General features: G+C 41.9%; 1 non-coding gene across 1 annotated transcript; it reads right to left on the bottom strand.

Moving 5' to 3' along the window:
- Nucleotides 1-2,558: 2,558 nt before the first annotated feature.
- Nucleotides 2,559-2,663, bottom strand: LOC145583571 (small nucleolar RNA R71). Its single transcript, XR_014100206.1, has one exon. It is a non-coding gene; the product is annotated as a small nucleolar RNA R71 (small nucleolar RNA).
- Between the last annotated feature and the right edge of the window lie 13,955 nt (nucleotides 2,664-16,618).

The following is a 16,618-nucleotide window of genomic DNA, read 5'->3' on the forward strand; positions in this document are numbered from 1 at the left end:
GGGCTCTCGATAGTAGCCTGTTAGGGTACCGGAGACGCACTTTATAACTGGATTATCATCAAACCTATTTTAACGTGGATTATCAACAAAAAGTAAATAAATAGAACATGTATGTTAGAGTAATACATAGGTCAGTGATAGGAAAATTGGAATAAAATTCCAAGTAATCACATCTACATACATACCATTGCGTAGCTGATGAGTGGCATTTATTCCCGATTTAGTGTTCTTTTTACGGGTTTTCCCTCCCATTTGTAGCTTGTTTGTCCCCTTTTTCTCTCCTTTTTGTTCCTCTTTTCTTTGTTTTGCCTTTCTCCTTGTTTTCTTTGTTTTTGTTTTGTAGGAATCAAGGCATTGGAAGAAGAGCAATTCACCCCCAAAATCCCTTGTGTGCGGGCGCGCATCACTGTGAGAACCCGCGCAGGAAGGCTTCAAGAACATAACTCAAACAGAAGGTTTTGCGCGCCTTGTGCGCGTTTTGTGTGCGGGCGCGCGCCTTTGTTATGTGCGGGCGCGCAGCCCTGGGAGAACCCGCACAAGACAGCAGCAGAAGCAGAGCCAAAACAGGGAGTTGTGTGCGCCTTGTGCCCGCCTTGTGTGCGAGCGCACACTATTCAAGCGCGAGCGCGCAGTTTTGCTGAGAGAAGGCGCGCATCCATGGGTCTAATCCCCGTACCCACAGATCTGCAGGCGCACAAGATCTGCGAGGGCGCACACACAACATCTGCGCGGGCGCGCAGTGTATATGCGCGGGCGCGCACCGCTGAAGTTCAGTTTTTTTTATTTCGTATTTTTGTATCTTTTAAAGGACCTATATATATATAGGTCGTAGGGTAGATTAGTGGATCATCTAGCCTTATCTTAGAAGACAATTAAACCCTAATCTTAGAGAGAGAAAGTGTAGTATTACTCAAGTTATCTTCATGTATGCAACTTTGGTTCAAGTTTCATTTCAATCAATCAAGCAACCTTGCAAGTTTTAATCTTTCTACCATTGCCTACTTAGTAATCTCTAATCCTTTCTCTTAGCTTAGTTTATTTGTACTCTAGTTGTTTATTTCTATCTATTTTGTGGATTGGCATCTTTGTTTTTTGATTGCTTTTGATCATGTTTGCTTCCATGTCTATTTTGTTTTCATTTAGTTTTATCATCATGTTTAATCTCCCTTCTCTAGGCTAATTTCTTAGCTAGGGGAAGGGGGTGGAAAATATGTGTTGAATGTTGGAAGAATGATGATGGTTGGATTGAATACATGCCTTAAATTGATGAAAGATTTGATTTTTAATGTCTTGAGATTATTGTTGCACTTTATTTGATTGCCTTCTAGGTTAAATGCATGAAAATGATTTGAACTAGATCAAGATCACCTCTATTTTGATGATTGCATGAAAATGAGTTGTTAAAATAGAGTTTTATGATTTGTGCCTCTTTATTCTCTTGATTTTGCTAGTGTCTAATAGGATGCATGAGAATGATTCTATTAGCATAGGGCTTTTTCATTAATTTGCCTAGACCATTGCATGAGAATGAATTGTTTAGGTAGGATCTTGTGTTCTTTGGCATGTTTTTTATGATAATTATCATTATTCACCTCTTTCTAATCATGTTTGACACCCTCGTACCCCTAGCGTCGTTCTCTCTTGATTTTTTAATCTTCTTTATATTTGCTTGTTTGTAGTCTTAGTACTTTTTATCCAAAAACCAACAAAATTATCCTTGCCTTGACTCTTGCTTAGTGAATTTGATATTTAGCTTGCATGCTTCCCTTGGGTTCGACCCTATACTTACCCCTATATTTGTATTAGGGTAGTTTAGGTTATAAGTAGTTAATTTGATTTGGGTTGGTAGTCCCAACGACCTACTAAATCCCGATCAAATTTTGGCGCCGTTGCCGGGGAGGCGGCTTGTTTGGTGTCTAATTTGCTTTTTTTAGAGTAATTTTAATTGCTTTCTTTTTGTTTTGTTTTGTTCTATCATACTTGTCATTGCTAATTGTTTGCTTAGCTTTGGTGAATGCTTAGAAGATCTCAAGGACCATCTACCCATCAAATTGACCAGGAAATCAACCGAACTTTGAGACAAATCCGTAGGCTTTTTGAAGAAGAAGGGAGAGGACTTGGTGCTATAAATTATAGTGGGAGTGATTCTTACTCTTCTAGTTCGCAAAGTGAATCAATGGCGGGACAAGAAGATGATGTTTTATTTCGTGAGTTTGGTAATCCGGAGGATTATGAGCTCACGGGAGGGATTTTGCTACCCGTCACGGAGACTAACTTCACAATTCATCCCCAATATACAAGAATGGTTCAATCGGAGCAATTTTCGGGTTCTACAAGTGAAGATCCCATAGAGCACCTTGATAGATTCCTTGAGCTATGTGCCATGATTCAAACTAACCAAGTTTCTCAAGAGTACATCCGGATGCATTTATTTCGACAATCTCTTTCGGGTAGAGCAAAGAAGTGGTTGAAGCAAGTGAAGCCTAACTCACTCACATCTTGGAGGGAGGTAGTTAAGGCATTCTTGAAGAGGTTCATTTCCGAGGAGAAGACCGCCGAGATGAGAAGGAAGATTGCATCATTTGAAAAAGAAGCGGATGAGAGTCTTAATGAAGCTTGGGAGAGGTTCAAAGAGTTGGTACAAGCATGTCCTCACCATGAATACAATCAAAGTTTGCTCATGAGGTTTTTCTACGATGGTTTGGAGCCCATGTCTAGAGCCAACTTGGATGCGGGGACGGGTGGACAACTAATCAAGATCCCTCAAAATCAAGTGGAAGCAACAATCGAGGAGGTAGAAAAGAACTACTCTTGGGGAGGTAGAAGAAGGAGTGCACCGAAGAAAGGTGGGATGTATGAATTGGAGAAGGTCGATCAATTGCAACATCAAATTGAGCAACTCACAAAAGGGCTTTCAAAGTTGAACACAAGTGTTAATGCAAGCTCAAGTGGTGGAGCAAGCTCTTCTCAAGTCAACTCTTTCTCATGTCAAAATTGTGGAGGAACGAACCATGATACATCTTATTGTGGAGGTTTGAGCCCCGAGCATGTGGCGGCATACAACACAAGACAAGACGGTTTTAGAGGAGGTGGTGGTGGAGTAGCTTGGAGACAACCACCACCCGGGTTTGCATCTCAACCTCAACAATGGGGCCAACAAGCTCAACCTTCTTACAATTCCAACCCCCAATACCAAAATCCACTTCCACCTCAAAACCAAAACCCAAGAGGAAGCTACCCTAGGAACAACCAATACAACAACCAAAACCAATACAACAATCAAACCCAAGGGGCCCAAAGAAATCAAGAACAAGCACCTCAAGCGGAGCCAATACCCACGCAACTCCTTCAAGCTATGCATGCACAAATGCAAACTTTTGGGCAACAAATGCAAGAAATAAGGGCTCACAACAAGATGGTTGATTCACAACTAGCTCAATTGGCTGAGAGGGCTCCTTTCAATTCACCATCAACACTACCCGGACAACCACAACCTAACCCTTCTCATAACCAAAAACCCGATACATGCAAGGCAATCACTTTGAGGTCGGGAACTTCCTATGATGGTCCAAATGAGGGGGATAGTGAGGGAAAGAAGGGAGGAGAAGAGAGTGTGAATGAAGATAGGAGAGGTGAGGAAGAAGAAGGTGAAGAGGTCGAAGGAAGTTCGCAGAAAAAGAAGCTCAACAACGAGAAGACAACTTCAATTCCTAGTGAGACTAGGAACCTTGATGGACCGGTTCCTTTTCCAAGTAGGCTTGCGGAGAGAAAGTTGAATGACAAGTTTGCAAAATTTCTAAGTGTGATGAAGAACTTGCACATCAATCTCCCTTTTCTTGAAGTAGTGACACAAATGCCATCTTACTCCAAATTTCTCAAGGACATCCTCACCAACAAAAGGAAGCTCAATGATGAGCTTATCACCCTTCCACACCAAGTGAGTGCTCTTGTTCAACATAAAATTCCCAAGAAGGAGAAAGATCCGGGGAGTTTCACTTTGCCGGTGAAAATTGGAAACATGGAAGCTAGGGGTGCATTGGGCGTTCTTGGAGCAAGTGTTAGTATAATCCCCTTATCCATTGCTCAGAAACTCAATATTGAGATGATCCCTACAAGGAAGACCATTCAACTAGCCGACCGCTCGGTGAAGTTATCTTGTGGAGAACTTAAGGATGTTCCAATTCAAGTGGGACACATCTATGTGCCTTGTGACTTTGTAGTGATGGACATGGAGGAAGATGTGGATACACCTTTGATCTTAGGTTGGGAAGCTCTTAAGACTTTGGGAGCGGTCATCAATTGCAAAAACAACACCATCACATGTGAAGTGGCCGATGAGAAGATAGTTTTTGAGTTCTCCAAGTTGCTAAAGACCCCTATGGTTGAAAAGTGCTACCGGGTTGATGTTGTGAATGAGGAGTTGGACCGTTTGGGAAGGGTTGTGATGAAGCCTCAAGATCCAATTGTGGAAGCTCTAACATGCAATGAAGAGTTCCACTCTCAAGAAGCCAAAGAATTTGTCATGACAATGGAGGAATCCTCAAAGGAGGAAGTTGATGAACAAGGCAAAATTGATCTTGAATCAATGGAGGAAAAATCGGAGGAGAGTTCCAAGCCTCCTCCCAAGGTAGAACTCAAACCCCTCCCCCCTTCTTTGAAATATGCTTATCTTAACGAGGAGGAAAAATACCCTATTATTGTCAATGTTACCCTTGATGAACTTAATTTGAAAAAATTGCTTGATGTTTTGAGAAAATACAAGGATGTGATAGGGTATAACATTGATGATATCAAGGGAATTAGCCCTTCTCTTTGCATGCATCGTATTCATCTTGAGGATGATCATTCCACCTCCATTGAACCTCACAGGATGTTGAACCCCAACCTCCAAGAGGTTGTCAAGAAAGAAATTTTGAAACTACGTGAGGCGGGCATCATCTATGCTATCTCCGATAGTAAGTGGGTGAGCCCGGTTCATGTGGTTCCCAAAAAGGGTGGAATGACCATTGTCAAGAATGAAAAGGGAGAGGAAATCTCCACCCGGACGGTGACCGGGTGGAGAATGTGCATTGATTATAGGAGATTGAACAAAAACACAAAGAAAGATCATTTTCCTCTCCCTTTCGTGGACCAAATGCTTGAAAGGCTTTCTCACCACGCTTTCTTTTGCTTCTTGGATGGATATTCCGGATTTTTCCAAATCCCTATCCATCCAAGCGATCAAGAGAAAACTACTTTCACATGTACATATGGGACATTTGCATACCGAAGAATGCCATTTGGATTATGCAATGCTCCCTCTACTTTTCAACGATGCATGACTTATATTTTCTCCGAAATGCTTGAAAAAGAAATTGAGGTTTTCATGGATGATTTTAGTGTTGGTGGCTCGTCTTTTGACACTTGTCTTTTTAACCTTGAAAGAGTTTTGCAAAGGTGTCAAGAGACGAGTTTGGTGTTGAATTGGGAAAAATGCCATTTTATGGTCGAGGAGGGCATTGTCCTCGGTCATAAAGTTTCAAAAAATGGCATTGAGGTTGATCCGGCCAAAGTTTCGGTGATTCAGAGATTGCCCCCTCCTACTTCCGTCACGGGAGTACGTGCTTTTCTTGGGCATGTCGGTTTCTACCGGAGGTTTATAAAAGATTTCTCCTCAATCGCCAAACCTTTGACCGAATTACTCAAGAAAGATGTTGTTTTTAGCTTTGATGAGGCTTGCCTTGAGGCATTTCGTAAGCTCAAGGAGGCTCTCATCTCTTCTCCTGTTGTGCAAGCTCCGGATTGGAGCTTGCCTTTAGAGCTAATGTGCGATGCGAGTGATTTTGCAGTAGGTGTTGTCCTTGGTCAAAAGAAGGAAGGAAGATCATTTGTCATCTACTATGCAAGTAGAACTCTTGATGAAGCTCAAAAGAAATATACAACAACGGAGAAGGAGATGCTAGCCGTGGTCTTTGCTTTTGATAAGTTCCGGTCTTATCTCATATGTTCCAAAGTCATTGTGTATACGGACCACATTGCGGTCCGATACCTCATGGCTAAAAAGGAAGCGAAGCCTCGCTTGATCCGGTGGGTTCTCTTTCTTCAAGATTAACACATGGAAATGAGAGATAAAAAGGGAGCGGAAAATTATGTAGCGGATCATTTGTCAAGGCTTCCAATTGAAAACAAGGAGGTTGTTCCGATCAATGATGAGATGGGGATCGAAGCTCTAATGGCTATGGAAGCGTCTTCTACACCTTGGTATGCCGATATTGCCAACTACCTTGCTTGTGGAGTAGTGCCTCCGGAATTCTCTTCTCAACAAAGGAAAAAGTTCTTCAAAGAAGTGAGGAGATATTTTTGGAATGATCCCTACCTTTTTAAGCAATGTGGTGACGGTCTATTTAGGAAATGTGTCCCCGACCATGAAATTGATGGGGTCCTTGAGCATTGTCACTCACTACCATGTGGGGGACATGGTGGTGTTGACAAGACGGTAGCAAAAATTTCCCAATCTCTACTTTGGTGGCCTTCAATCCACAAGGATACTCACAAATTCATCATGCAATGTGACCGATGCCAAAGAAGTGGTGGCATCACTAAGAGGGACGAGATGCCTCAACAAGGTATTCTTGAGGTAGAGCCTTTCGATGTGTGGGGAGTGGATTTTATGGGTCCGTTCGTTTCTTCATGTGGGAACCTTTACATCTTGGTAGCGGTTGACTATGTGACGAAGTGGATAGAAGCTATACCCTCTCCTACCAATGACCACAAAGTTGTTCTCAAGCTTCTCAAGAAGATAATTGTTCCTAGGTTTGGGGTACCAAGGGTTCTAATCAGTGACGGAGGGTCTCATTTCGCCAAAAAGCAATTGGAAGCTCTCCTCAAGAAATATGGTATTCATCACAAAGTTGGGTTACCCTACCATTCTCAAACGCAAGGGCAAGTGGAAGTGTCAAATCGTGAAATCAAGAATGTCCTCGAGAGGATGGTAAACAAATAAAGGAAGGATTGGTCCTTAAAGCTTGACGATACTCTTTGGGCTCTTCGAACGGCATACAAGACTCCCATTGGTACAACCCCCTATAGGTTGGTGTATGGGAAGGCTTGCCACTTGCCGGTCGAGCTAGAATACAAAGCTTGGTGGGCCATCAAAGAGCTAAACATGGATTTGTCGTTGGCGGGTGAAAAGAGGTTGTTGAAGCTCAACGAGCTCGAGGAGCTTAGAGATGATGCCTATGAAAACTCAAGATTCTACAAGGAGAAGACAAAAAAGTGGCACGACCAACATATCCGGAACAAGAGCTTCAAAGTTGGGGACAAAGTCTTACTCTTCAACTCAAGGTTTCGTTTGTTCCCGGGCAAGCTCAAATCAAAGTGGTTGGGGCCTTTCGTTGTATCAAAGACCACTCCCTATGGTTATTTTGAGTTGGATGCCCACGGAAACAAATTCATGGTGAACGACTCTCGTTTGAAGCATTATTTCTGCAAGGAGGAAGTTGGTGTGATTGAGTGTTTGAGGCTAGATCCTTTCGGTCCAAAGCCACCCTTTTGAATGGATTTTCATCATGGTCAAGCTAATGACCTTATTAATTAGCCTCCCGGGAGGCAACCCGGCTTTTGAATCCTTTTTTTTACTATTTTCTATGTTTTTGGTAGGTTGTTTGTTTTATTTTTGTCTTATGGTTTCCTTTTTCCTCTATTCTTGTAGGCACTTGCATCTTTAGTGCGTGTTTGGAGGGAATTTGGAGGCCCTTTTGTGTTATATATGGAGCTAAATTGGGGTTTGGAGACTTGGAAGTGAGTGAGGTGCATTTAAAGAGAAGCTTTCGATGAAGACCCTGTGCGCGGGCGCGCAGGCCTGGGAGAACCCGCGCACAGGGAAGCTCAGCAAAACAGATCATGACAAAAACTTTTGCGCCACATGTGCGCGACATCTGCGCGGGCGCGCAGAAGAGGGCAGTGCGGGCGCAGGCCTGGGAGAACCCGCGCAGATTGAAGGCAAAAATACAGATTTTGGCAGAAGGTTTTGCGCGACATGTGTGCGCCATCTGCGCGGGCGCGCAGTTCACTTGCGCGGGCGCGCAGATCTGGGTTTATCGGGGCTTAATCTTCCTTTTTCCCCGATTCTTTCATCATTTTCCCAAAATCATTCACGATTCCTACTCTCTCTCCTCAAGAACTCAAGCCCTAATTTCCCAAATCCCCTCTAAACTCACTTATTTCCTTGAAATTTCATCAAATCCCTTACATTCCCTCACTTTTCTCACAAATTCATCACTTTCCCGTCTCAAAATCATCCATTTTTCACCAAACTCGTGGTGGCTCTTTGGTGGTCGAGGTGGTGGTGCGTGAGGCTCTTGGAGGTCTTCAAGCTCTTCAATTGTGGTATAATCCTAATCCTTGAGTACTTTGTAGTCTTAATTCATTAGATGAGATCACGTTTTAGGATTGTTAAGCAAGAATTGAGCTTGTATGAATTTTGTGTGATTTTGAGATAAATTAGCTTATAATTGTGGATTTTGTTGAGATTTTCTTGGTGATTTGTGAGTATTGTTGATGAAAATTGTTGTTTTCATGAAATTTGGCTAGCAACTACTTGACTTGGATATTGAGAATTGTGTGAGAGATCACTAGCTTGATTTTGAGCATTGAAGATTGTTAATGCATGAGAGATTGAAAATGTATGTTGATTGAGAGTTTTTGATGCTTGATTTTGAAATTTGCCTAGTGATTCTCCCTGTTGCGATTGAGTATTGCAAATTTTGGCCTGGATTAATGTTGTTCATAGTTGTTTCTTGCTTGTGATATTTGTGTCTTGGAAAGTTGTTGCTCCTAACCCCTTTTCAGATAACAAAATCAAAGGCTTCAATTGTTGTTGTTGTGGGAAGGTTTTGGTATTTTTGGGTGTTGGAATCACTCCGTGGTGTTCTCGGTATCTCTTTGGGTTGTTGAGTAAAGTTGGTGAAGATGAGTGGTAGGAGAAGGAGTAGAAAGGAGCCTAGAATGTCAGTTGATGAACCCCAACCCTCCTCTCAAAATCTAAACCAAGCACAATCCTCTCTTCCCACCTTAAAATTTGTGAACCGACACCATGCTCCCATCCATCAAACACTCCTCAAACGCAAGCTTAACCCCACCCGACACTACTATCAACGCTCAATGCGTGGCTTGGGGATAGATGAGGACCTTCGGTCCCTTCTTGATAATCTTGGGATGAGTGAGTTTATCCAGCGCCATTACCCAACCTTCAAGGAACCCACCTACGAGTTCCTAGCTTCCTTTGAGAAGGAACCCGTTGGAAACAACGAGTTCCAAATCTCCTTCCAACTCTTCAATGTCCGCCATGTCATCTCTCATCGACGTCTAAATGAACTCCTAGACTTTAACCCCGACGCCGATCTTCTTGCCCCTTCCACCGAGCTCTTCCCCGAGTACGACGCTTTCCGTTGGTGGCAGACAATTACCAACATGGATGAGTTTAGTACTCGGTACTCGGTGGCTAGCCAAATTATCCATCCGGTACTCCGCATCCTACACCGCATCTTGGGGTTTGCGGTGTTCAGCAAACAGGATTTGAGCAAGCTCTCTCATGAAGAGCTCTTCACTCTTTGGGTCGCCACAAAGGAGGAGTTGAGTAGGCGGCTCAACATGGGGTACTGGTTTGTGCTATGTTGTGAGGCAATAAAAAATGGGAACAAGACGGGAGAGATTGCCCTAGGTGGGATGATAACAAGGATTGCCTCGAAGCTAGGGGGTGAGGTTCTTTTCCCTTTTTGCACAAGGGTGGGAAAAGAAAGAGATATGTTCGTGGATATCTCATACTTGCGGAAGTCGGTCTTCGTCCAACCGACCGACGATGTGAACAACTTCCACGATTGGTGCGTTGAGAGGGAGCACCATTGCATACTTCCATACGCGAGCCGCACTTCCTTGGAGAGGAACACAAGGAATGTGTGGAAGATTCCTAAGGACAATGGTGTCCTTCCCAACGGTCTTGGAGGTGAGCGAAACATGATCATCCGCGAGCGGCATCAACAGCAACAACAACAACAACAACAACAACAAGAACAGCAAGAAGAACAACAACAACAATTCCAACAACAACAGCAATTTCAGCAACAATAGTTTCATCAACAACAACAACAACAACAACGAGGGTTTCAACTACAAGGTTTTCAGTATGGGGAGGGATCCCAAGGTTTGCGCGTCCCCTCCTCTAGCGAGGGAGGTATGGCCTCTTCCTCTTCTTCTTTTAACCTTGAGCGATCTTTCCAAAACCTTTCAATGCAAGTAAACCGGTTGACGGAGGCCGCCGATGGGTACTCGGTTTACAATGCCAACATTTATGATTGGCATGTAAACCAAGGGCACTTTGACCCACCGGTGAACTATCCGTATTTTCCGCCCCAACAGGGGCCGGTTCCTTCTTACGAGGAACCGCATGCTGACGGCACACCCCGTCAACCGGTTTGGCCCTATTGGTTCGGGCCTTCATCTCAAGGGGCCCCCCGTGTGAACTTCCCCACCTCTGAGGGGTACGATTACAAGGCACCGGGAGGGTGTGATTACCGTGGGGACCCCAACTACCCCATGTACACATCCGAGCCTCTTGAGATGCCCCCTCCCTTTGACCTTCTTCCAGACTACCAACAAGAGTTGTACCGGAACCGTGGTTTTCCACCGGGTTACACCGGTGGTTGGGACCCCCATGGCCCTCCTATCGACGTCGACTACGAGTGGCGTCCATATGGAGAGGGCTCTAGTTCTCACATGGAGGACTAGAGCCCTCGGGCCGAGTTTAGCCCTTCCTCCCACACCTTTTTCCACTTTGTTCAAACCGAGGTTGGTTTTCCGTTCAAGTGTGGGGGGGTGCTTATTTATTGTTTCATTCAAGGGCTTTGTTCTTATGGGGCGCAATTTTGGGCCAATAGGTGTCTTTTTGGAAGGTTCCTTCCCCTCTTTTCAAAAAATGATGATGATGATGTTTTTACTGAAACCTTGTGTTGTTTTGGCTCCCGTTTTTTTTCGAAAATCCAAATTCCCCTTTAATCAAAACATTTTCTTCTTTTCTTCGTTCTTTTTCTTTAGTAGTTTCTTTTCTCTATTTTGTTTTATCTTTATTTCTTTGTATATATTTCTCTTGCTACTAACCAAATATTTCCCGAGTTGTTTTGGTCTTTGACATTTTGTAGGGCTTATTGGCGCATTCCCCAAATTTTTCCGAGCAATGGAGTTTCAACGATTGTGGATTTGCGTTTGCTAAGCGTAATTGGGTGACAAATTCTCCTTCTCAACTCTTTAAATATTTGATTGGTTGCATGGCTTAGGTTAGTTTAGGAAGTAGTTGAATGGTTCGAGGTTGTTTGACTTGGTTCTAAGGAACCTGGGATCGTTGATGTTGTATTCAACGATCATTGTATGTCGATTGGGATTTATATGATTTACATGCCTCATTTATGAACCTTTCTGATTTCTCCCTTTTCCTTTGTGTTTTGCTTTTCTTCTTTCTTTTATGTGACATTCATAATCATGACAAGAGAAAAATTTTTGAAAATTGAGAATTTGCTCATTCATTTGGACTTGTGGACCTATATGCTTTTGTTATGACATATTTTTGAATGCTTACCTTCCTAGTTGAAGAGGGTCTTCACGATTTGAGAGTGCTTAGGGTTGAACTAGACGCATTTTAAGCTAAGGTAGCCCAGTTTAGAACTCTTGAGGACGTTTGAACCCCTAGTTCACGGGAAAGTGGTAAGATGGTGTTGCTCTCCGTAGTGAATAGGATTCCCTTGGTTGGTATTTGCTTATTTTCATATCCCTTGTGAGAGTTTATTGTTCAAGCCTCCATCACTTTTGTTGAGCGGCATTTTGGATACTTAACTATGCGTGTCTTAATCCTTGTGTTGGTATCTAGCTCCCAAGATCGTGATCATATAACTCTAGAGGAGGAAGAGGGCATTTCTTGTCATTATTCTTTGTTTTTCTTGTGTTTTGTTACAAATTTGGTTTTTATTTTACTTATACCATCTTGCTAGCCATGTTGAGCCTTATTTCCCCTTTCTTGGTTAAACCACATTACAAACCTAGCGGCCTATGTTCTACCAACCCTTGTAGTTAGTGAAGCATCGGCTTGTGAGGTTCGAGTTTGAGAGTCTTGGTTTTAAGCAAGGAAGTTGTGCAATTTGGTTCGAATGAGGTTTTGAAAGTCTATTCATGAAAAAGCATGCAAAAAGGTTTGGCGAGGAAGTTGTAATGTATGAAAACCAAACACCATTCTAAAAAAAAATGATGAGGAAAGAAAGAAAAGAAAAAGAGAAGGAAAAATTGAGTTGAATGAAAATCTTGCAAAAAGAGTAGTATTGTCATGTAATTTGTATTGAAGGTTGTGATTTGAAATTTAGTTTAGATTCCTATGTTGTTATTAAGAGATGGCCACTCTTATGCTTCACTTAGGAGTTTCCACCAAAATTTTCAAATTAATTCCCAACCTTAACCTTTAGCCATGACGTTACAACCTTAACTAAGACCCTTGAACTTTAGAGGGGGGTGGTCAAGGAAACGGTGGAGGGAGATGGATTTCAACCCTATGGAGAGAGTATGCATAGTTGAGATGTCGGGATAGCCTCATTGTTCCACATAGAATTAATTTTTTCCGGTTCCCTCGCGGAATCATGAGGAGCCAACTAGGGGATGAATTGAAGCTAGCGAAGAGAACGTGGACCGTCTTGGATGGGGCTAGGGCGGAGGATGAAATCATTAGTTCTCTATGCTTAGATTAGGTTTGTCTCTTTCAACCTTGAGCATCTTATAGCGTGTTTTCCCTCTTGAATTGAGAAAAGTAAGTATTCTTTGATCAATGTCATTATATTTGAGTCCGAATTGAGCATTTCTCACCATGGTACTTGATTGATTTTCTTGAACCATGTCATGTTGTGTTTGTTATGTATGTTGTCTTTTGCCTTGGTTTCCTTTGCTTGAGGACAAGCAAGAAGCAAGTGAGGGGGAATTTGATGAGTGGCATTTATGCCACGATTTAGTGTTCTTTTTACGGGTTTTCCCTCCCATTTGTAGCTTGTTTGTCCCCTTGTTCTCTCCTTTTTGTTCCTCTTTTCTTTGTTTTGCCTTTCTCCTTGTTTTCTTTGTTTTTGTTTTGTAGGAATCAAGGCATTGGAAGAAGAGCAATTCACCCCCAAAATCCTCTGTGTGCGGGCGCGCATCACTGTGAGAACCCGCGCAGGAAGGCTTGAAGAACATAACTCAAACAGAAGGTTTTGCGCGCCTTTGTTATGTGCGGGCGCGCAGCCCTGGGAGAACCCGCACAAGACAGCAGCAGAAGCAGAGCCAAAACAGGGAGTTGTGTGCGCCTTGTGCGCGCCTTGTGTGAGGGCGCACACTCTTCAAGCGCGAGCGCGCAGTACTGCTGAGAGAAGGCGCGCATCCATGGGTCTAATCCCCGTACCCATAGATTTGCGGGCGCACAAGATCTGCGAGGGCGCACGCACAACATCTGCGCGGGCGCGCACCGCTGAAGTTCAGTTTTTTTTATTTCGTATTTTTGTATCTTTTAAAGGACCTATATATATAGGTCGTAGGGTAGATTAGTGGATCATCTAGCCTTATCTTAGAAGACAATTAAACCCTATTCTTAGAGAGAGAAAGTGTAGTATTACTCAAGTTATCTTCATGTATGCAACTTTGGTTCAAGTTTCATTTCAATCAATCAAGCAACCTTGCAAGTTTTAATCTTTCTACCATTGCCTACTTAGTAATCTCTAATCCTTTCTCTTAGCTTAGTTTATTTGCACTCTAGTTGTTTATGTCTATCTATTTTGTGGATTGGCATCTTTGGTATTTTGATTGCTTTTGATCATGTTTGCTTCCATGTCTATTTTGTTTTCATTTAGTTTTATCATCATGTTTAATCTCCCTTCTCTAGGCTAATTTCTTAGCTAGGGGAAGGGGGTGGAAAATATGTGTTGAATGTTGGAAGAATGATGATGGTTGGATTGAATACATGCCTTAAATTGATGAAAGATTTGATTTTTAATGTGTTGAGATTATTGTTGCACTTTATTTGATTGCCTTCTAGGTTAAATGCATGAAAATGATTTGAACTAGATCAAGATCACCTCTATTTTGATGATTGCATGAAAATGAGTTGTCAAAATAGAGTTTTATGATTTGTGCCTCTTTATTCTCTTGATTTTACTAGTGTCTAATAGGATGCATGAGAATGATTCTATTAGCATAGGGCTTTTTCATTGATTTGCCTAGACCATTGCATGAGAATGAATTGTTTAGGTAGGATCTTGTGTTCTTTGGCATGTTTTTTATGATAACTATCATTATTCACCACTTTCTAATCATGTTTGACACCCTCGTACCCCTAGCGTCGTTCTCTCTTGATTTTTAATCTTCTTTATATTTGCTTGTTTGCAGTCTTAGAACTTTTTATCCAAAAACCAACAAAATTATCCTTGCCTTGACTCTTGCTTAGTGAATTTGATATTTAGCTTGCATGCTTCCCTTGGGTTCGACCCTATACTTACTCCTATATTTGTATTAGGGTAGTTTAGGTTATAAGTAGTTAATTTGATTTGGGTTGGTAGTCCCAACGACCTACTAAATCCCGATCAGTAGCAAGGTCTAATACCAGCAACTCAGAAGACTGTGAGCCCTGTTGCCCCTGAAGCTGTTGCCTATGGTGCTATATCTGCATCTGTGTTTGGGTGAAGGATGGATTCTTAGTGTCACCCAAATCTTAGGCCTCCGCATTCTCCATTTCCTCGTCATCGTCATATATCAACCCTCGAGTTTTCTCCATTCCCTTTTTTTTCTTCAACGTTTCTCTTTTTTTTCCCTCCCGCCATTACCACCTGAAATAAATGTTAGTGACATGACATGATATTAATAAAATTACAAAAATTAGAAGTATAATGCGATGTAACAAAATTAACAATTTTACGAAGAAACTCGTTTATTGATTTTATAATAACAACCAAATTCAGACCGATGATTGTACAACAACAAGCAAATTCTCCTACTGATTTTACAATAACAAGCACATTATCCTATTCGTTACTTTCATCGCTACTATCACTATTGGTATCATCACTACTATCATCTAAAAGCACATCGATGTCATCATCCTCGTCACTATCACTAGAGTCAACGCTAGATTCATCATCTTCATCGCTTGAGATAATTAAGCCATCATCATCATCATCATCATCATCTTCATCCTCATCCTCAACTAGGTCATAGTCATTCGGTGGACAAAGCGTTGCATGTACTTGTGGGGACAGTGCCTGCAAAAACTCTAGGTCCAATGGAGCATCAACCACTGACCTTGCATGTGTTTTAAACACAGCCCACCATTGAACTCGATCCCGTTTTAGGCTAGGGTAGGATGCGTAGTACACTTGGATCACTTGATAAGATAATACATGGGGTATTTCTCAATATGATTTACTTCGACAAGCTTGTATTGTTCATGTATGTTCATACCCCTACCACAATCCATCCAACTACACTTAAAAAAAATAGTCTTATACTCTTTTTTCGGACCAGTGTAGAAAAGTTCAATTATGTCGTCTAGAATGCCAAAGTACTCTCCACCGTCCTCAATAGACACACACACACCATAATTCATCGTAGACTTGTGTTTGCCATGGGAATGTGTATGGAAATTAAATCCACCAACAAAAATCTGCCTCCAAGTTCGAACACGTTGGAAAGGGCGCATGCACAATGCTTGCAGGACATCCGAATTTGGTTTCTCTTCAACCACTTCAAGAATAAATTAAAGTGAATTGTAAGATCTAAAATTCATATTTAAAGAACAGCTACAACTTTTCTATCACCTTGTGATGAAACCAATCAGAGAATTCGGCGTCACATTTCTCCATAACTTCTTCTCTACGCAAATAAGGTCGGGTAATAAGAACTTAGTCCTCAAACTTCCTATTAGTTCAATGACACAACATAAATTAGTATTTCAACCATTTTAATTCTTCATAACTTTGAATTTAACTCAGTCCTTAAAACGTATACCTTTCGTATTCACCAAGAATGCCACTGTTTCGTAAAATGAACAAATGAGCACACTCGAGTTCCTTTTCATCTAAATATCGATTTTTACCCTTAGTTGAGACACGACCGCTATCCACCGAGAACAACTCTGGTAAGTCAGCGTTGTCCAATGTAGATTCTATGTGAACATTCACATTTCAACCGATATCTCATGTTTTTGTGTCAACTGACGCCTGAAAGTAATTTGAGCAGAAGTTTGCTATCTCTTCGGTGAGATAAGCATTGCATATGGAACCTTTAACTCAAGCCTTGTTCCCAATTTTACGTTTCAAGTGATTGAGGAACCTGCAATTAAATTTTATATAAATAAATGTGTAAATAGGTCACGACTATGAAGGGTTTGTAAGAAAGAGGAAGTGAAAGGATCTTTAATTTACCTTTCAAAGGGATACATCCATCTATATTGAACAGGACCACATAACTTGCCCTCATATGGCAAATGAATAGGTAAATGCTCTATGGAGTTGAAGAATGCAGGAGGGAAAACCTTCTCAAGCTTGCACAGGATTTTCAGCTATGTTTTTCTCCAATTGCTCCATGTCAG

This window comes from Chenopodium album, chromosome 15 (genome assembly GCF_948465745.1).
Source record: "Chenopodium album chromosome 15, dcCheAlbu1.1, whole genome shotgun sequence".
Taxonomy (NCBI): Eukaryota; Viridiplantae; Streptophyta; class Magnoliopsida; order Caryophyllales; family Amaranthaceae; genus Chenopodium; species Chenopodium album.